General features: G+C 47.1%; 1 non-coding gene across 1 annotated transcript; it reads right to left on the bottom strand.

Moving 5' to 3' along the window:
• Positions 1-20,198: 20,198 nt before the first annotated feature.
• On the bottom strand, positions 20,199-20,362 carry LOC111814734. Its single transcript, XR_002819641.1, has one exon. It is a non-coding gene; the product is annotated as a U1 spliceosomal RNA (small nuclear RNA).
• Between the last annotated feature and the right edge of the window lie 2,000 nt (positions 20,363-22,362).

The raw sequence follows: 22,362 nt of genomic DNA, 5'->3' as shown, positions 1-22,362 counted from the left end.
CTCCGAGCTCAGCCCGCATCCATTGACCCCAGGCCTAGTGCCCTTCAGGCTCTGGTCTGCCCAGAGCCCAGCCCATCCCATTGCGGTACAGGCTTAGGCCCCCACCTGTGCCTTCCAGTGCTCCCCGCATTCTCCAGACATATTGTCCACATTCCTAGCCTGAGCTGAAAGGAACGTTCCAACATCTTCCATTTTAACAAATGCCATTAATACATACATGAAATTGAAAAATGATCACCTCAGCTTGGCCCTCCCTGGCATTACTCCAATCCCCGCCCCAACTTATTTGCACACTGCTTCTCTGGTGAAGTCAATTACATGGTTTTGACTTCTTCATCACCACATAGTGGCTATTCCTTCCATGTGCACATAAGCTCACTTTTTCTCCTTGCACTTCACTGTGTTTTTGAGATATATACCTTGGTATATATCTGCTGCCTAAGAAACAAAACACAGGGAAGCGTCCTTATGTATCCTCAGGCACTTGGGCCTTTCAAACAGCCTCAAAGTGGCTCCCAACACAAAATCATAAATAAAGAGTTAAACAAAAGTGTGATGTAGGAAGTAGGGAGATAGGTCTTTCTCAACTGAAAAGGGAATAAAGAAAGGAAGGAGTTAGGGAGAAGAAGTAAGGAAAGGAAAAAGGAATTATAATGTGCTGTTTAACATCCCCACACAAGAAATGTAAAGATTATATACAGCAAACATGCACAAATTAAAGATAAACGGACTCAGATTTTGGTGCTGGTGGTACGTCTGAACTTGGGAATCTCTGACACTGGGGCTTAAACACTGAGAGAGGAGGTTCATGGAATGACTTTGCAAAGGTTTCCAGAGACTAGCTAGACAAGGTCTAAAATTCTCTAACATAAGCTTCATGGATGACAACCCTCTCAGCTGAGAATGCTGAGAGAAATGCACTCAGTCAAAGAGCAGCATCAGGAGGATTCTGCTTGCAACTGGACCCCAATGACATTGGAACTTCAAAGTTTCAGAGCATGTATGTTGCCTTCAGAGATAAAATGTCACCAATGCCTTAAACCAGAGCAACCTCCTTAGTTTTTGTTTGCTGTTTCCAAAGAGGCCGCTGATTAGGGAATGGTGGGACATGGCAGTGATCTGAGAATTCTGGATGTCTCAAACAGCAAGATCATGGGTGCAGCCCAACATGCTTACTTCAATGATTTGCTGAGACTTAGTAAGTATCTGAAACAAAAGTCTGAATATGTAGCTCCCTATGAAGACAGTGTGTTCAAGGCTCAGTACTACAAACATGAACTGTAGATAGGTGCTAGACAGACATAGATATATGGATGCAAAAGAATCATAAGGAAATAGTCACTGAAAAATGACTTTGAATGTAAATATTAGCCAAAGGGTTTTCTTATCAGAGGGGGTGCTCGGGTGGGACCCAATACATGACATCACTTTCTGGCAACGTGCCCATATGGAACTCAGAACCCTTGTCACCATGCATCACTATAGGGGGACAGTTACCTCCTGAGCTCACTTGTCAAGGGACAGTGAAGAGTGAACATGTTGAGATGTTTCTGAACTTGTCGAGGTGACAGCCTCAGGGCGTCAGTAAGAGAAAGCATCTTTAAACAAATGAGAAGATGGTTCCCTCCATCCAGATTCAGGCCAAACAGCAGGGGCAATGCAACTATCACAGTAAAACCTGGACAAGACACCACAGGCAAGGATAATGTGGGCCAAGAGCCCCCAAAGAGCCTGGTGCCAGACTCCTTGGGTTCAGCCTCCTGCATCAGAAAGCTCCCAGAAAGGTCAGGATAGGGCTTCCCAGGCCCAGATACTAGATACTCTCAGACACCAAAGAATCAAAAGAAGGCTTCCCAAGGCCCAGGAGTCAAACAGGAAAAGGCCCCCAAGGACACAGGGAAGATCTTCAAAGGCCCTGCTACCAGGGTCCCAAATGAAACAGGGAAATTGGAAGACGTCTCTTCAGGCCTCACTACTGTTAACACAGAAAAATCCAGGATCCCAGGGGAAGTCTCCTTCTGTCCAACTTCTCAGCAGATGACAAAACCGAGGGTACCAAGGCAGGTCTCACCAGGTCCAGCCAGTCAGTGTTCAGAGACCTCACGTGGCTCTGGGCTGGTCTCTCCACAACAGAATACCAGGAGTGAAGAGAATGCAAGGAAACCAGAGTATCACACTGACAATCCAGGCCACACTACCCTGAGGTCACTGAGGAGCCAAGGGGAGGTCTGTCCAGAGGAGGGCTTCCCAGGCCATGGTATAAGAAACACACAAACAACTTGGATCCCAGGGGAGACCTCCCCAGATCTGGATATCTTCCCAGATCTAGCCAGGAGGCACCTACAAAGACCAATGAGTCCAGGCGAGGTCTTCCCAGAGGAGGTCTCCTCATGCCTCCCCAGTAGGTAGCCACAATGATCGAGGAGCTCAGACGAGGTCTTGTCAGAGGAGATTTTCCTAAGCCAATATGCAACAAAGTCACAACAACCTTGGAGGCCAGGAGAGGTCTTAACAGGGAAGTTCTACCCAGGCCCAGTCAGTTGGGACCCACAAAGACTGAGAAATCCAAGAGAGGTCTTCCAAGAGAGGGTCTTCCAAAGCCTACCCAGGAGGTACCCACACACACTAAGGAGCCCAGGTGACATCTTGCAAGAGGAGGGCTACCCAGGCCTAGACAGGAGAAACCAACAAAGGCCGAGCAGCCTAGTCAACATTTTTCCACATGATGGATTCCGAGACCTAGCCAAGAGGCACCCACAAAGCCCAAGGAGCCCTGGCCATGTCTTTCCAGAGGAGGTCTTCCCAGGCCTACCCATTAGACACCCCCAAAGACCAAGGAGTTCAGGCAACAATTTTACAGAAGAGGTGTTCCCAGACCTACTTAGTTGGCACCCTCAAAGACTGAGGAGCCCAGGCGACGTCTTGCCAGAGGAGTTCATCCCAGGACTATGCAGTTGCCAACTAGAATGATCACAGAACCCAGGAGATGTCTTTCCAGAGGTCTTCCCAGGCCTACTCAGTTGGCACCCATAAAGAGCGAGGAGCCCAGGTGATGTCTTGCCAGATGAGGTCTTCCCAGGACTACACCTTTGCCATTCACAAAGATCGAGAAGTCCAGGGGACATCTTGCCAGGGGAGGTCATCCCAGGCCTAGCCAAGAAGCACACAGAAAGACCAAGGAGTCCAGGCAACATCCTGCCAGAGGAAGTCTTCCCAGGCCTAGCTAAGAGACACTCACAAAGACTGAGGAGCCCTGGCAACATCTTTCCAGAGGAGGTCTTCCCAGGCCTAGCTAAGAGACACTCACAAAGACTGAGGAGCCCTGGCAACATCTTTCCAGAGGAGGTCTTCCCAGGCCTACTGAGTTGACACCCTCAAAGACTGAGGAGCCAAGGCGACATCTTGCCAGGGGAGGATCCTCCAGGACTATGCAGTTGCCACCTACAAAGAGCGCAGAGCCCAGGAAATGTCTTTTCAGAGGAGGTCTACCCAGGCCTACTCGGTTGGCACCCACAAAGAGCAAGGAGCCCAGGAAATGTCTTGCCAGAGGAGGTCTTCCCAGGACTACACCATTGATATCCACAAAGATCGAGAAGCCCAGTGGACATCTTGCCAGGGGAGGTCCTCCCAGGCCTAGCCAATAGGCACACAGAAAGACCAAGGAGCCCAGGTCACATCCTGCCAGAGGAGGTCTTCCCAGAGTTAGCCAAGAGGCACTCACAAAGACCAAGGAGCCCTGGCGACATCTTTCCAGAGGAGGTCTTCCCAGGCCTACTCAGTTGACACCCACAAAAACCAAGGAGCAAAGGTAATGTCTTGCTAGAGCAGGTCTTCCCAGGCCCACACAGGAGACACCCACAAAGACTAAGGAGCCCCAACAAGTACGTCCCAGATGAGATCATTCGAGGCCAGGGTATAACAAATGCCCAAATACCTGGAAGCTCAAGAGAAGTCCTTCAGGATGAATTGGACTCTGGCATGGCCATGAGGCCCAAACCAACAATAAGTGTTCTGGAGGTCATTTCTGAAGAGCTTCAGTCACACGTGGCCACTAGGCAACAGAAGTCAGAGAGAAGACCTGAGGAGGTCTTCTCTGGCATGGCACTATCATGCCCAGAGATACCAGTGAATACTGGTGATGTCTTCCAAGGACTGTCCACCAGCCACCAAGAAACACCACGCTGTGCACCACAAGTCCACCCTGACCTGGGAACCACTGTGAGTTTTCTGCCCAACTCCAAACGTTCTTTATGGGTGTGAGAGTTTTGGGGCCAGGAGGTGTAGTATTCCTGTGGAGCAGTAGATGCTGGGATGTTGTGTGTATAGTGTGCTGTCAAATTTATGTCCAGGAGAGGTCTACCAGCTGAGGAGGTCCAGTGCTCAGCTTTAATATACAGCTCCCAAGATTCACTTCCTCTCCTAGTGCAGGAGCATCGTGCACCCATGTATGTGTGTGATCTGGGTTACAAAAGGTCACCAGCGCCATAAACATCCCAGAAGCCGGCAGGGCCTGATGCCTCCTGTGGGTAGATGGACATGCTGCACACATAGCTGCACAGAGGACACGGTGCTCTGAGAAGGTCACTGGAGACTTTTGTGCCATTTTCTTGCACAAAACTCTGGGGCTGTAAAATGCCACAAGGGCCACCTCTGTCTTTGGGTAGTGTTGGGAATAGAAGAGGCTCCTGCTCAGGATTTGAGGAGAAATATAAGTGTTCATTGGTCTCCAGCGAGGTAGGGAGACTGAGCATAATAGTGATTTTCAGAGGTAAGGTTAGATTTCAGAAGAGAACTGTGGGAAACATTACTGATTCCAAGCTAATTTGTTAGCCAAGCACAGGTGTTCCCGGCATGCCTACAGAGCATCAACCCATGATAACTGAGACAGCGTCCCTTAGTAGAAAGGAGAAGCCAGACACCAGCCTGGGCACCTCATTCCAGTATTGTGTAGACAGCATGCCCCATGTCTTGCTCCCAATAGAATCTTGCCTTCATGTAATTCCTCAAACAATACCTCTCTGCACATGTCCCTGCTGACCTCAAAGGGATAGTGACACCATGCCACTCTGCACTACTTTAAGTCCTGCACCTAGGTGCCCATGTGGCACTGCCTTGACTCTCATTCCATCCCTTCTCCAACTGTTACACCTCATGGGATTTCCAGAGCTGTGTTCATCCAAAGCATTGGGATTACTTCCCACTCTGTCACTTGCTGTCTCAAAGGCCAGTATCCTGGGTCCTACAGTTCAGGAGCTGGTTTTGTCTGTCCCAAGCTACACTGGAGAAGGAAGGTAGTGTTCATGACGAACCAAATCTTCATGATCAGGTACCTGGATTCCATTACTTCATGGGAACATTTCCCTTTATAGCCCGGTAGCATTTGGTGGTCTTCATGTAAAGACCCACTTGCAAGAGATGAGCACCTGTCTTCTTTATTCTGCAAAGTGATGTTGTCCCAGTCAACATTGTTCGACCCTCTTTAGGCAGGCAGTGGCCAATGAACTGTGCTTGGCTAAAGAACTGGCTTAGAATTGCTAAGGTTTCCCACAGTTCTGTTCTGAAATCTAACCTTACCTGTGAGAACCACTATTGTGATCGGGCTGTTCTGCCTCTCTGGAGGCAAACGTCTCAAAGGAATTTGGGGGTTGATCTATGCATCAGCCTGAACCCTGCTACTGGCTTTCAGTTTGGTGACTGACTCCATGCCTTCCCTGTCTTTCACATCAGATTGAAAACCACTGGGTTGGGAGCCTCACATTCGTTTGGAAGGAATGGCAGGTGCAGACAGTCTCTACGCTATCTATCACACAGTGGATGTAGCCAGCAATCCCAGTCTGCCAAGCCTTCCATGGGCCCTCCTTCCTGAGCACCACCAGGACATCCACCTTCACCTAACAGGCCACGATAACGAGAAGGTGAGTGCTGACTGCTGCAGCACAGTGAGCATGGGCCACAAACAGTACCACATCCTGGGACTGTCTCTGAGCCTCAGCCTCTGTCTGCTTCTCTGAGCAGAGCAGTGCTCCTACGCCAAGCCCACAGGGACACTGAAGGAGGAAATGGGGTCTTCGAGTGCTCTCAGGTGCTGGCCTTGTCCCTGTTGTAAGAAAGATCTGCTGCGATGGCTGTGCTTCTTCTCACTAGTGTTCCCACAGCCCGTGCTAATCCTGAAGCTGGCGAAGCTATTTTGCTTGCTGTAAAGGAGAGTACAGAGTTCCTCTGTAGGCTTTAGACAGAGCAGGATTCTATGCTGGCTGGCAGACTGACCAGGCTCACCCTGGTGTCATGGAACAGGTTGACTTGTGCCTTTCTCCAAGGGCAAGCACGAAGCCACACTATACGCAGACACTTATGCAGGACTGAGGGTGCTCTAGTGACCAAGAAGGGGCATCTGATGTACTCCTGGGCTTCTGTGGGAGTGAGGGACTGAATCCCGCCAAGTGGTAAAGAGTAGGTAAAGCCCCGAGAACAGGAGATGCCACAGTGTTGCGACCTTCCTACAGCACAGAGAAGAGGCGGTTAGAGGACTGTGATCCAGGCCAAACAATAAGTCAAAGAATGGGGGAAAGTTGAGCAGGATACATGCGTACATTTCTCACTTCTCACACATTTATTGAGCAGGCCCCCTTTGCCCATAAAGCCAGTTCCATGGTGGATATGCCTCCCTTTTCACAAAGAGGGCACAAGCGGTGGGCAGGAGAAGGAAGATGGAGGGGCCACACTTTACTGAAGGTAACGTGCTCACACCTTTCACCAAGGTCTGTTCCCTGCCATCCCTCAGGCGAGTCTCCTTCCTCCTTGAATCCCAGCTGGGGATAGATACCCAGGTGGACTCCCCCAGCCCGCTGCCCTCTGAACCCTCCATAGACCCACAACTGCACTGAAGAAGAGAGCAAGGCTGAGCAGACTGGTGTAGGTGCCTGTGGACATATGGGGAGGGTGGGGCTGAGCAGGTACTGAATGTTCGTAGGTGCTCTGTTGAGAGACTAGGCAGTCGTTGGTTGGGTGCAGTCAGTGGCAACCTCTTGGGATATGCTGGTGGACACGGCTCTCAACATGGAGGCTGCTAGGGCAGTCAGTGATCCCCTCTCCTCTTCTAGCTGCAGGCCCAGCTGCAGCCCAAGGTCACGGCCCACCTGCAGAGCCTGCACCAGCACTGTGTGCAGCTCCCTCACCAACTCTAGCCCTAAACTGAGAGCCAGCTTCCAGAGCCACATCTTCACCAGCTCTACACCTGGAGCCCCTTGTGCTTCCTAAGCAGGTGTCAGCTCCAGACATCGGCCCATCTGCAGCCAGCTCCTGAACAACGCCCACCTCCTGCTCCTTTTGCCTCTTGCACCTAATGCTGTATTTGCTCACAGTTTAACTCCCAGTGTCCTGTAAGTATATAAATACTTTGATTTTTAATGGAATTTCAGAAGTAGATTTTGTGGTATTCACGTCAGTGACAACAAGCTGGGCAGCTTCCTGCCGTCCAGTACCACACCCTTTCCTCAGTTCACCCCCACATGTGGTCCCTCACCTGTCCCTGTGCCCTGTTTCTTTCCCTGGGATTTCCCTATTCTGGATTCTTTCACATCGCTGCCATCAGATTTCTCTCTGGCCACATCGTGTGGGAGCAGCCTGACTCATCTTAGCTTTGGTTAGAAAGGGAAGTGGTCCCCAGTGGGAGGTGAATAGGACAGTGCCATAAAAAATGTATCTGTACTGGGGATCTTGGAACTAACTTAGGATCCCTGACAGGAGTAGAAACTACAAGGAAGTGGCTGATCATAGTTCAGGTGAACAGAAAACAAAGAATAACTTTGAAAATTTTACGAGGACAAACTTTGAGGGAAATGTGTTCTTTGGAAACCACACCTCTGTGAGGATCCATAGCCCAGGGTCACAGTGAACACTCAGGTGTTGAGAGTTTAGTGGGAATAAAAGACTCACTTTTGTGATGTAAAAGATAAGCTGTGCTCCAGGGCCAAGGTGACCAGTCTGCCTTGACACAGATGCACACGTTACTGACAGGTCATGTGTCCTTCTCAGATCAGGGTGTCCTAAGTCTGAGGCTACACAGACTTGGAAAGAACGTGGAGGCATCAGTCCTGGGAGGTGCACTTGAGGACAAAGTCATGGATGCTCTTCTCTCAGAGAGCTGTGTGGTGTCTTGTTGGACTTCCTCTTTCAGTTTGAGATAGTTGTGATTTCAGTTTGGGTTTTTTGGTCCTTCTGAGGCCATGCTGTTCTTTATTCAAGGTGACCTTGAAGTCACTGTGTAGTCCAGCTGGCCTCAAACTCACAGTGATTCTCATGCCTCAGCCTCCTGAGTGTGGGGGGCAAGCCTCGTATGGCATGCACCACCTCACCATTTCATAAGAATTTGAAACATAGATCACTTTATGCTGCAAAGCTAATGGTGGAGATTCTTTTCACATACACAGCTATATAAATTTGCAAGACTTCAGATGATTGTCCATATCAGTGGTTGAAGTAGGAAATAGTTGGAATATTCCAGAACACCCAGCTAGAGGCAACCAGTATGATGGACTGACCTGCAGCTCTTAAGGTGGCCCTTCAAAATCTACAGTGAGAGAAGGGAAGGTACCCACCACCACTGTAAAAATCAATCCCATAAAGGTGTGCAGACTGCAGGTAGCAGCTCATTTTTTGAATGACTTATCTAGGAGACACACCTGTTCACATGTACTTGCTAATGAATCTATGTGTAAGGAGAGGGTCAGCCTGAAGGAGGCAGAGGGGGAGGCTTGAAGGGATGCCTTAACCATTACTGCTGGCCAGCTCTGCTGTGAGGAATGCAGGAATTTTTGAATCTCCATTTAGTGAAATTTCAACAGAATGATCATGTGAATACTTTCAATCACATTCTGCTTGGTAGTAAATTGTACACTTTTCTCATGTTTTCAATTCATTTATCTCTTTTTGTCTTTTGAGACAGGGTTTTCTGATGCAGTGCAGGTGTAAAGTATGGCTTCCTTTAGCTACTTTCTAAATTCTGTCTTCCTCTCCTGTCAGTTTGACTGTAAAGTATTTGGGTGCAGATCCCTTTCTCACAGATTTCCCTAGGAGTTTTCTCAAGGCTCTTAGATTTGGGTCACTTGGGCCATTGTACTTTTCTGGATTCCTTCTACCCCTTCTCCCTTCTTCAGACTCACAGTGCCATTGAAAACACAAGGCACTCCCCTGTCCTCACAGTGCTGCTGGTACTAAGTGAGGTCAGATGGCCTGGCAGGATCTTCTGGTCAGAATGTTTGGGTCGTGGTGTGTAGAAAAGAAAGGAAAGGAGAATGGGATGGAGGAGACAAGGAGGGAGGAAAGAGAAAAAAAGAAAGAAAAGAACACAGGTGAGATAAAAGATTTCCTTCTTTGTTCCCATGTCCCTCCTGAGGATCTTGTTTGTCTCTATTTTCCCCAAAACACAAACTAGGACTTCCCTGCTAGGAAACGAGTGACTCTGCTACACATATACCTCTGTCTGCCTCAGAGTTCCTCCCTGTAGGCCTCGCCCATCATTTCTACCACTCTTGGGGGCTGATCAAACCAATAGTAGCCTGGTTGAGAGCAAGGCGAACATTCTAGAAAGAGGAAGACAATTTTGATGGTATAAAGTTCTGGGGATCAGAGATCTTGATGGCCTAAGACCAAGGGGCTGAAACTGTCATTGGGCTGGCAGTGGAAACCAAGAGAAATCTGGAAGGGTCATGGGTTAGAATGTTAAGTTGGTCATTTTATATAACTCTGTATCTAGGAACATAACTCAATACTAAAGGTCAGCTATGCCATTTTAGAAACATAGAAATGTTGAGTATAAACAAAAGAAAAGTTCACAAAATACCTTTTGGAAAATCAGAGTTTTGAATCAGTGCCTTTAGCCTGACCACTCTGTATCCACATGTTGGTGTTTTCTCTTCCTCCAAAATCTTGAATCCTTTTGTAGACCTTAAACTCCCATTTCTGGTTCCAGTTTACTACCCCCTCTCTTTCTCTGCATCTCCTGCCTGCTATCATATGTAAACAATAATGTAACACTGTCAGCCTTCAGTTGTTACACCCAGTGCCTACCTTGGCACATGAAGAAATATAGGGGGGACTCTTTAGTTCTGTAGTAAGGAGCTACCAACCGGTTGGATTATCTCCAATAGAAATGTGTGTGTCACCCTGGAAGCCATGAGTCTGAGGTCAGGTGTCAGCAGAGCAGAGTTGTGCCAGAGACCCCTTTCTCATGGAGAGTGCAGTGTCCTCCCTCTATTGTCACATGGTGGTAAGAAGTTCATGGGGTCATTATTTTTTCAAAGACATTGAAATCATTCAGGAGAACTCCACCTTCATGATCCAAAATTAGTTCCTACAGGCTTCACCTCTCTTAATATTGGGTTACAATTTCAATATATTTCTTTCGGGAAGTAGGAGCCCTCAATCTATTGCAACTTCTCTAGAAGGAGACACTGTAAAATGACAAGACATTGTAAAATACCTTGAGCTTGACTGATTTCATTGTTAGAGATAGGACTTTCCCTAAGATAAAGAGGCTGTATAGGGAACTACCATCCTTTTCTTCCCAAGCAAAAATCTAGATGCTTGTATCATAGAAGAAACTGGATTTCATATAGTGTTAGCTTATCTAATCAGTACATCGACTGGGCAAATGACTACTTATGTTCAAATTCATTCTACTTTATGAGGAAAGAAAAAAACCTGTGCACTTGCACCAACTGAATTTAAGTTCCTGTAAGCTGCTGTAGAATAGGCAGTGTCCAAGTGGCAACAGGAGTTGAGTGATCTGACACTCATCCCCAACTTGTAGTCAACTAGTTTTCAACAAAAGCAGTTCAATAAGGGAATGAAAATGGTTGCAATGAATGGTATTTGAAGCAGAGGGAAGGAGACAGAGGAGCAGAGAAAAAATGGAGACCAAAAGCTTGTGGGTATCAGAGACCACAGCAATACTTTTGTATTGTTTTGGGTCTTTTTTTTTCATTGGAACTGGGGAAAGAACTGAGGCCCCTGTGCTTGCCACACAAGCACAAATTCTACTTAGTGATCCCTCCAGCCCCACAGTAGTGCTTTTGTCAATACATATTCAGTGGAGAGAATTTTGGACATCAGAATGCTAGTGTCAGTCACACACCAAGTGGTCTGTGACCAGGAGATGAATTAGATTTGACATCGACTTAAAAACTGAAAGCTAAAGTTCTTAGAAGACATTGTAGCAGAATACATTGAGAAGGCTTTAATGATAAAATTAGAGAGATGAAATGATATTTCCAAGATGGGTGTATGTGAAAGACAGCAAATGCTCTCAAGGATACAGAAAAGCTATTATTCAGCAACAGTGGAAAACCATTCAAAAAGAAACTGGCTGTTTCTATTAAGGTTAAAAGTTTATCGCAGCAATTCCCAAGGTACTTGGACATACTCAGCAGGGAAAAAAGTACAAAAGACCGATACAAGAATGTGCATTCATAGCTGTGTTGCATGGCTGATAGCATCTGTTGTCCAGAAGTCTAAATGTTCCTGCCCAGAGTCACCAAGGAGCACACATGCAATCGGACACTGCATGCAAGGTCAAGGCTTTGCTCATATACAGCATACCAGCACTCACAGGAGGCAGTAGACAAAGGCCCCTCAGACTATCAGGCCCTTCCTGGCAGCCCGTGCTGGACCACTGTGCTCCACAAACACACCTGGGACACACACAGTGTGAAGACCAGTGGCCAGGGTGGAAACGCTCCAGCAGAAGAAAAGAACAAAAACTCCCAGTTTAGAGAGATTTCAATCCACAACCTTCTGCCTTCAAAGAGGGCCATGCAGCAGAAGGGAATGGCAGAGGAGAGGTTCTCATGGCACTGCAGGTGGGAAGCAGAGTGTTCAAGGGAGGAGGGAGGCACACAGAACCCTCTAGGCAATGCCTCAGTGGTCCACCTCTTCCGGATACCGTATTTAGGTACCAACTCATCAGTGGACTCATCTACGGTGGAGTCCATCATCTCGCCGATCCCAAAACCCCACCTGGGAGCACATGAGACTCGAGGGACATCCACATAGAAATCATCACACCTAGCCTGACACATGGAATGATGGTCCGATGAAAGGTAATCTATGTAGCGCCAGCTTCCAGGCCTCCTGTATTCCTTGGTGAGGAAGTAATCCAGACCCAAACCTTTTCTTAATGTCTCCAGCAGGGTTATAAAGAGGAGACGCTCTTCCTTACCCTTCCTAAGTTTTGACTGCTTCTTGTAGTCTTTTATCAACAACATGTACTCAGTAGCCTAATGGGATTACATACAACCACAATAAAGGTAGGGATGTTGTGTCCCTTGCAAGACTGAGGCAGCAGTATTGGTGGGAGTCAAAGCCCAGGTTTCCCTCTCCCTTTCTCCTCAAGGCTAGAGCCCGAGAAAGCCACCTGCAACTGGGAGACTCTGCCTGGTGCTGACTAGGAGCTTGTTGCTTGGAGAGTTAGAGAAAGGGTAGGAGGGAGCAGATCTCGGGCACCAGTAGTTAAGGTCTGCACTGCTCCTTTTGAGTTCGAGGGTTTTAGGCCCAGTTGGGCAGGAGCTTGTCAGAGTGGACAGGGGCATTGGCTTCTCTTTTTTGTTTGCTGGCTATTGCTCTATAAAGATTTCAGTGCTTTCTCCTTTAGATCGCACAGTGGGCAGATTTGCTTGAGCTTCCTCCTTTTTACAAACAAATGCTGGTCATTCTCAGCTGGGAGCGGTAATGACTGCATATTTCTGCCTTTTCTCTCTAGTCGTCTGTCCCACCACCAGAGCTCATCCCGGGAATGCCCCTGCCTCAGTCTTCAAGGACACTAGGCTTCAAGTACCCAAAGGAGAGATCTAGGGTATATTCCTGATAGTGATGCAGGAACCTGTGGGAGGCAGCGAGCCCGGCCAATGCAAGGACTTACCCTGTTGGAGTTTCTTCTCTCTGGTGCTGCTCTTCCCGACTGCCTCATTGCTGTTGTGAGAGAACAGAGAGAATACTGTGGATTCAGGTATCCTGTCAGATGCTTTTTCTTGGAGGGTAAGGGAGGAGGAAGGGAGCTTCAGGCAGGAAAGAATAGCTCCTATTTCTGCCACTGCTCTCTGCCAGAAGCTGAAGAGATCTTTGTGAGCTCTTAGCTTGACTCCACTGGGAGGTAGGAAGCTTACCACTCCTTGGCGTCTGTCCAACTCAGGGACAGGCCTGTTCCCTGCTCTTCCTGGCACCACGTGCATTTCCTAGGCCCAGCTGGGCTGCTCAGGAGAGGAGAAGAGACATTGGAGGGAAAGGCCGGCTGAGCATGACCCACACCTGCTTAGGAGCTCGTGGTGAGCAGCTCAGGTGCCAGCTGCTTCAAGTCTTCCCATAACTTTGAGTGTTCTCATTAATGACCTACTGACTGGATAGGCTGCAGGGAAGACTGCTGGAGTTATGTCCTGGCTTTGTGCCAGCAGATTATGGAGAAGGAGCAGAGAAGGCTCTGGTCCCAGGCCTTTGTTCTTCTTCACTTCAGGAACTGCACTGTGCCTTTGTTGAATACAAACAGTGGAGTGTACTTTCTCCTTGCCTTAGAACTGCAAGAACCAACAGCTGATACCGGTGCTGTTCTTTCTCAGTCTGCTTCTCCCAAGGCTCTGTCATGGGAGACAACTCTCTGGAGCCCGCCCAAGATAACACATCTTATGCACACAGGGCCCCGTGGAGCACTCCTCTCGCTCTCCTCATCCAAGTCCATGAGGAAAGTGGAACTCACTCACTTAGACACACTGTATCCCCATTTCTGAAGCATCTGTCCCATTCTTGCTCCCATATAGACCCATGTCCACATGTCTAGGATTGTCTGTTTATCGATCCCTTGAATTCCACACAGTTTTAGTTTTTCTTTTTTTATCCTGGAATTGTGCTTGTCAGGCAGGCACTGTGCCGCTGAGCTTTATCTCCAGACCCATCAGATCTTACTGCATTTGTCTCCTCACTTCAGCTTTCTGGGTTTAGTTGTTCTCTGCCTGCTGAGTCCCACAGGCCCAAGCACTGGAACTTACAGACTTCAGAGGTCCCTCCATTCCATCTGATGCTCTGTAGAGTTTACCAGACTCCAGACAGATACCTGCTTATAAATTAGCTCTCAGAATACACATCCCAGTGCATGCAGCCTTTGCAGAACTTTTCCAAATTCCCATGATTGGAATGACTCTAATGACTCATCAAGCACTAAAAGCTTGATGTCTAAATTAGCTCTCAGAATACACATCCCAGTGCATGCAGCCTTTGCAGAACTTTTCCCACTTCCCATGATTGGAATGACTGTGATGACTCGTCAAGCACTAAAAGCTTGATGTCTGATGATGGCTCAAGTTCTTGATGTCTCTCAGAATCCTTCAGTGGAGTTCCTTCCTCCACTGTCACTAAGGGGCTCTTGCAAGAGGCTGGGCCTTGCTGGAGGTGAACTTATGCAGGGTGAGCAAGCCCAAGGCATTTGTGCCCTGAAGCCCACCTCTGAGGGCTTGAAATGGGGCAGGCTGCCTCGTCAGGATACAAGAGGTCTGTGTCTTCCCCGGTGCCTGGGTGGCAGGGCCAGAGGGGCCGAGCACTGAGCCTGGCCAGTGAAACATGACAGAAAATTAGGAACTGATGATGTTGGATCAAGAGGTTTAGCAGGGAAGGTATTAGGTTTTGTGTTCCTGGTGAGGCACCCTCACGCATCCCTGGGGTCTCTTCCTGATGCTGGGAATCGTTACAATCCCCAGGCCTCTGTGCTACTGCCTCACCACACCAGCTTCTGGATCCAGCACAGTGAGATAGGGGTAGGTTGTACTGGCAATACATAGCACCTGTGCCACAGGGCTTCAGATCTCTGGGCAGCGTGTTCCATGTTTGGCACCACCACTTAGGCTGCTGGTTCACAGATAACCGGAGTTTGGTGTATCATCCGAGATAGAGTGACGCTTTCCACAGAACTATTTTACTTGGGCCGTCACTGGTACAGAGCCAGTGCCGTGGATACCCTCCCTAAAGTCAGAGGAAACATTTGTGCCAAAATGCTGAAAAATTCATTAGACACACGTCAAAAGCATTCCTAAAATGTACATTGTCTGCAAATAAACAGCTCGGCAGCCCCAGAACATACACAAACCCCACAGACAAGAAAGACCTCACTGTGCTCGAAGCTGGTGTGTGCAGTGCATGAGATACTCTTGTCTCCTTCCTGGGACAAAAACCCCACACTCAAAATGAAGGAAAGAGAGGCTTATTTAGCTCACGTTTACCTGAGGCTTCAAGACAGTGGAGAAGAGGCTGGGCGCTGCCTTGTGCAGGATGACCTTCTCCATATATCTGAGAAAGCACAGTCTGGCCAGTTTAACTGCTTAACCCTCTGTGGCCCCACCCCTCTGGCCCGCCCTATGGGTCCACCCCTCTGGCCCGCCCTGTGGGACTGCCCTCTGTCTCAACGCCTCCAACCACGCCATCTCGCCCCCCCTCTGGCTCCGCCCCTCTGGCCCTGCCCCTCAAGACTGGCTGCTTGTCTAGCCCAGTCTGCCCCATAATTTACATGAGGCATTGGGGGGACAACTAAACACAATCCAACACATGAGGGGACACACCTCAGAGTAGCTCAGAATTCCTAGAAAGAGGAACAAGGTGAGGTTGTAGTCTTCTGCAGTGAAACTAGGTTGGAGTGAGAAATCCCCTGGGATTTGGGAGACTTTGGACAAGTCACTGGAGGCTCCCCTGCTTCCTTTTCCACGTGGCACAGGGAGCCAGGAGGAGAGCTTCCTGTGTGGCCTTTGCCAAGGAGAAGCGTGAGCCGCAGTTCAAACAGTGGACCCAAGGCCTCCCGCTCCATAGGCGAAGCTCTGTCAGTGCTGGCCATGGTAGTCACATCAGCAGCATCATCAGCATCCTGGTAGTGATGATGCCATCAACATCAGAATCAGCTGTGCACACAGCTGTATATTATCTTGGGCTTTGAAGGAATATAAATCATTTAAACATTTTCTAATTTGTGAACATGAATTTATTCCCAATATTTTTTGACTCTACCTTCTTTCCTTCCTTTCTTCCTTCCATTCTTCCATCCTTCCTACCTTCTTCCTTCCTTTCCTTTTTTCCTTTTGTCTTTAACTCTGTTTATTTCCATAGTAGTCGGGATTAATCCCTGGGAATGTACTAGCCAGGCAGGTCCTCCAGCACTGACTCCAGTCTCAGCCATGATGCAGGATTTAATGCTGTTGAGTAAACTCCTTGTATATCTGTGATGCTCATCTGTCACATCCTTCCTATTTCTTTGAGCAAAAATTTGGCAAATGCTATGGGACAATATATTTGTTTATTTAAACAAGTCTCAGTTAATTTCTCACTGCGGGAACAAAATATCCAATACCACAATAAAAGAAGAAAAGATTATTTAGCTCCCAGTTAGTGCAGGTTTCAGTCCCTACTCAGCAGGCTCCAAGGCAGAGTGGCACATGGCAGAGGGCACCGATCATGGACGTGGAAAGCAGGAAATGCTAAAGGGAGGAACATCTGGGGCAGTTAACGGGCCTCTCTGATTTCCTTCTGTTGTCTCAGGCTATCCATCCCAGAGCAGTGTACCACTCACTCCCATAATTCAGCATTGGATCATGAATTAGTCACCAAATCTAGAAGCTGCCCCCGGATCCAGGAGATGGCTCAGTGGAATAAGTGCTTCCCTGCCAAGCACAAGGCCTGAGTTCAATCACTGATTCCACCAAAAAAAAAGCAATAGAAGCTGCCCCCATGCCTGCATGAGGCTTAGGGGGAACAACCAGGCACAGAACAGCAAGTTTGCTAATTTCTTCCTAAATTCTCTATGAAGATAGGACAATACAAGTCATATTTTTAATATTTTTGAGCATGTTTCTTTCGTACACACTCTTGGCAACACTGTAGAGTACTTTATAACCCCAAGCCCCTTGAAAAGTAAGAATTATGAATTGATTCAGCACACTGAGTTGGCCATCACAGCAGAAACTCATGGAAGATGTGTTCCCGAACTGCTTTAGAAAGTGACAAGAACAGACTGGGTGCAGTGGTCCATCTGTCAGGTGGCTGAGGCAAGAGGATCAATGCCAGCCTGGGCTATGATAAAGTTATTTCAAGGCCAGCCTGAACATATAGCTAGATCCTGTATGAAAAGATTAAAAAAAAAAACAGGGAAAAGAAAAAAGAAAAAATGTATAAGAAAAAAAATTGTCAACACAAGATACATGTATTTGAAGAACAAGAAGCAGTTAAAGTGGGATTAAAGGCAACATGACTTTCCCTATAGTAATTTTTTCAAGTGTGAAAACCTGGGATTTCCTTTACTGGGAAGTTTTAAATTATATCTGCCATTTTATTGATGGGTATTAATTTATTTTGAATTTTAAAATTTTTGGTCCAGCTTTGTTAATTCATATGGATCTAGAAATCTGTCTATTTTTTCTGTATTCCATCTTATCAGAATACAGGTTCTGAAGATGGTTGTTGAGGACTCATGAAGCAAGTATGACATCATTCGAACCACAATTGTTGGCCAATGGTTATGTTTTACTCAATCCTAAACATACCAGGTATAGTTTCCTACAAAAAATAATAACCACAAAATATCACGGAGAATTTTTCCTAAAAATTAGAGCTAAATGTTCAATTTCACAGACAAAGGAGTATTTATGTCTCCCTAAAAAACAATGCCAAAGAATCCTGGAGCAGACCTGTGTGCAGACAGTTTAGACATCATGAGATCCTCCTAAAAAGACAGAGAGATCAGCAAAATATCACGTATGTGTGACCAGAAGAGTCAGGAAACCAAAACACACGTGAGCAGTGTAACTGATCTTGTATGTGGAACATGCCATTTTCACTTGTGAAAAGTGTCTTGCATATAATCATCAAAGTACAGATTATATTTGTGGTAGAGCTTTACTTGTATATTCACTGTAGTCTACATAGTCTTTTGATGGAAAAAGGTACGAAGCAGTTCCGAACAGGATGTAAGTGCCCAATTGGCTTTCCATGCCTACTTGGGAGTCTGTCCATGCTGAGGCCCCTTATCTGGAGATGGGCAGGTGACACATACTAAGTGAAACTCTGTGAGTCACTGAACCCAGATGAATCCTGCAGTGGTGGGTGAAGCCTCGAAGCCTCCCAGGAGAAGACAAGGCCACAGCTAAGGATGCCTGCTCCAAGCTCCATTAACTAGACAAGGACTGTAGCTGCAGACATCTCACTTCTGTGGGGAAGCCCTTCCTGGAGGTAACATAGTTCTCCTAAATGGACATGATGGAGTACTGGAGAGGTCCATGAATGGTCCTGCTCAGATGTCCACCCTCTTCAGTATTCTCCGCCTTTGATAATTAAATAGATATTGGCCACCCAGAGGATGTCTTTGTCTTAACCTGTGCAAAATCCCAAAGTCTGTGAAAGGGCTTTTATCATCCTGGAGCCTTAAAATCATGCTCCTTATTATTTATTTATTTATATTTAGGACAGGCTCTACCAGGCTTACAGGGTCTCAGGACATAGATCAGTCTCATAGTTATCAGCCCCTGTTCAGCCTCCCAAAAGCTGGAATTACAGGCATGCCAAGTCCCAGTCTCACTGGCTTTTCAGCCAGCCCCATGAGGCGGGTCGCATAGCACACAGAACCTGCCTGCTGCACTCTGCCTAAGCAGGCCCTTTAGTCTGCTGAGTTATCTAGCTGGACTTTAACTCTTTTATTTAAGTCTTCTCTGTCCTCATTTGGGAGGTTGTGGGCTTAATCAGTGCACAATAAGGGATACTGATCATGTGTTTATTTATTGATTTGCTTTTTTTTGGAGAAATGGTCTGACTGTAATGTAAGGCAATCTTGAGTTCAAGGCGATCCCCTGCCTCTGCCTCTGAGTTGTGGGATTACAGGTGCGCACCCCCTTATCTACTGCATATACAGATATATATATATATATATATATATATATATATATATATTTAGGTTAATTAAGCAAATCCTTGATCTAGGAGACATTGTTTTTCCTGAAGGTATAGCATATTTAATATTTTATTTTATTGATATTTCATCTCCCTGCAAAGTGTACATGGTACAGTGGGAGCCTCCTGAGACAACAGGAAGAGAAGAGATGACCGGTATGACCTGCCCTAAAGACAGGAAAGCAAATAATACATGCTGTCAGTGTAAGGTAGGCCTGAGCATGGAACGTGCTGTTGTCATGAGAGGCAAACACTACATCAGTGATAACGTTTTAAATTTTGATTCTATTTCATTTAGAAATGTATTTCTATTCTTGTTTAATTTTTATAGGCAAGTAAACGGATGATGATGAAAATAATGTTTCATGTCAACATTATATATATTAAAATTTAACCTTATGTCATTTCATTTTCTTCATGAGTATACGTTTTTTAATACAATATATAAAATTTCTAAATAGAAATACCCCTAAAAGCAAAAGTATTCATAAACTCTCCATGATGAACTGTTAAAATAAATTTACCATGCTCTTCCTCCCATGTGGGTGTCAAGTGACCTGGAAAGCGGATCTTCAAGGTGAAAGTGGAACATGTAGTTCAAATTTTAAGAGCTTCACAGGAAAAGAAGAGAAAGAAAAAAAGAAAAAGGAAAGAAAACAAAAATAGGCTAGCAATTGAAATAGCTTCTGCCTTGCTGTATAGTGCTCAGGGTTCAAGGAACTCATGGGAAATAGTCCCATGAGCAGTGAAACTAGCGCTGCCCTGTAATGCTCGGCTTTTTGGGCTGAGAGCTCACTTGGTCGGGCCAGCAGTCCTACTCTTTCTTTCTATGTGCATCTCGGATTGTGGCCCTGGCGGGTGCTTCTTTCCAGGACAAAAGCACAGACTCTGGGACACTTGTGCTAGCATGTGGTCTGTCCACAGGGCCCTCTCATGTGAGCACCATGTGTATGTCCAGGAGTGAATGCGTCCCCTTGATAAGCAGAACTAATACTCCACAGAGACACAAAGTGAAAGAAGGAAGACATCATCCTTTTCAACAACACGTGTTTAGGAAAATACCTTTCAAAAAACCAACATACACAAATAAAACCTAGAGAGTATGTAGTAAAACATTTTAACTTAATAAATAAATACTTATCTCTTGCCTTCCACACAACAGGCTTACAACACAATGAAACTGAAAAAAACAAAACTACCAAATTAAGGTACCGTGAATATCACATTAAACCAGATCACAGGGTAAAGCGCAAATGCAGTCCCCCACTACCACAAATTCTGCAGTTGAGTTTCTCACATTTGGGGAAATCACAGGGGTAAGCACATCCGGAGTGCAATGGATAAGCCTCACCCTGGGAAAACCACCTTCGTGATCATGGTGTCTCCCCTGACAGGTAAGTATGACTGCTGCTCCGCCCTCCCCCACCAAGCCTCCTGCGTGCCTCACTCTGCACTCAGGCTCATTTACCTTCACGCATTCTTGGGTCCTCCTAGCCTGTCCATGCAGCACATGTGCTGGGCTGCCAAAAACCGCGCTAAGCTCTCTCCATGGTCACAGGAATATCATGAGGTTTCAACATCAGGGCTCCTACCAGCCACCCCAGCGCTGCATTCATTATCTGCATAGGACACGCCTACAGTGACTTCACAGGACACACTTCCCTCAAGCCGATGCCCATCCCCCTTCCTGTTTCCACCCCATACCCCCCACCCCCCGCGCTGGGGCATTGGCAGGGCAGTGATGTCGCCTCTCTCATTTCCTCTTGTTCCCTCAACCAAGTGGGGACCGGGTGCGGAGGTCCCCACCTGGCCTCCCCGAGCTGCAGAGGTCTTCACCCACGCTGTGTCGGGCAGAGGGACCCTGGGGCGCCTCCTGACACCTGGGTGCCCTTCTGCAGGTAAAGGCTGTCACTGCAGGGAGCAGAGCCTTTGAGATTGCAGAGGAAGCTGGCTCCGCTCAGACGCGCTGATCTGTGCGATGTAGTGGACCTGTTCGAATGTGAAGCTGTCCAAGATCCAGAAGAAACCCGGGCGTCCTTAGGGAGCTAGAGCCTGTGCTCAGGGGCCTGCTTCCTACCACTTACTGGTCTTTTAGAGTCAGCCAGTCCTCCACAACTGGCCACCCTTCATCACAGCTAAGTTCAGAAAACCTCCGCTCAGCTGCTGCTTCCAGGTTTCATTTCCTTGTCCAGGATCCTGTCCTGAAAACCTCGAGTTCGCTCAATGTTTCCTTTTCATTGTTGATGGCTTTTAGCACAGATGCCTCACCCATGACAGGAGGATGAGTGATGAAAAAACATTGTCTTCCTTCTTCTCCAGGTAGAAATGTTTCCCACTGTACAACTATGAAGATGTTATCAGGGCAACATTTCTTTATGTAGATGACAAGACTGAATCAGTTCCTTTCATTACTACCACACACTGCTTATTGCATCCATTCTCTTATCCAGTTGTGAGGTCCCCCAAGTGGGAGTTAGAGTTGCAGTAATCTGGAGCGAGTAATCCCTGATTCCAGGTGGCAATGATAGTTAAGCTTCACAATTTACTTGAAAAATATGTTTAGAAAGAGTAAAAATGAGAACAGCCGAGGCTTCATTGCAGCTAAGTGGCTTGGTGACATTTTGTACAGAGGGGTCATTGGGCATGATGGATTGGCTCCTAGGACTGAATCCAACTGCCCTTGAAGTGGAAATACAAAATTCTTTTTAAGAGCACTGAGCTACTGGGATTTCTCAGGAATAACCACCTTTGAGAGCTGTGGCTCATGTCCAGGGACTAACCTGAGAAGGAACAAGAAATAGCTGCGTGAGTGATCTCAAGATGTCCTGTGGTGCCAGGCACTGAAGACCCTGGTGCCCACCACTGAGGTGCAGCCTTTGTGGGAAGCAGGTAACGTTCTGCCAGGACTCTGGAGCCTGTAACTCAATGCCTGTTGACAGTTGCTAATATTTTGGCCAAGAATCACAGAATGAATGAAAGACAGGCAGGTACCATATCTACTGATGTAAGTCAGGAGCAAGAAGAAAGCAAGCCTGATTCTGCCACCATCAATTTATTTCCTCTCTCCTTTTTGTTTTTCCTCTCCCTGCCCCCTATGGGTTTTTTTTAGACAGGTTCTCACTATGTAGTTCAGGGCAGCCTTGAACCCACTAGTAGCCTAGGCTGGCCTCAGTCTCACAGCAGTCCTGCCTCAGCCTCCTGAGTGGTGGTGGGCTGCAGTTGCACATCATTACACTTGGCTGCCACCAATCATTCTCATGGATTGTAAAGGTGAATGAAGAGTTGTTATTTTTCCCAAGTGTATAGTTAATATCTTTGCTGGTTGTTGGGTATTTTTAAAGTAGACACCCCTCCCCGAATTCATTCTCATTTTTCTTACAGCTGATCTGAGTGTCCAAGTCT

Source organism: Octodon degus, unplaced genomic scaffold (assembly GCF_000260255.1).
Source record: "Octodon degus isolate 3935 unplaced genomic scaffold, OctDeg1.0 scaffold00461, whole genome shotgun sequence".
NCBI lineage: Eukaryota > Metazoa > Chordata > Mammalia > Rodentia > Octodontidae > Octodon > Octodon degus.
The sequence above is the reverse complement of the archived record's forward strand: the minus strand, read 5'-3'. Positions and strand labels throughout refer to the sequence as shown.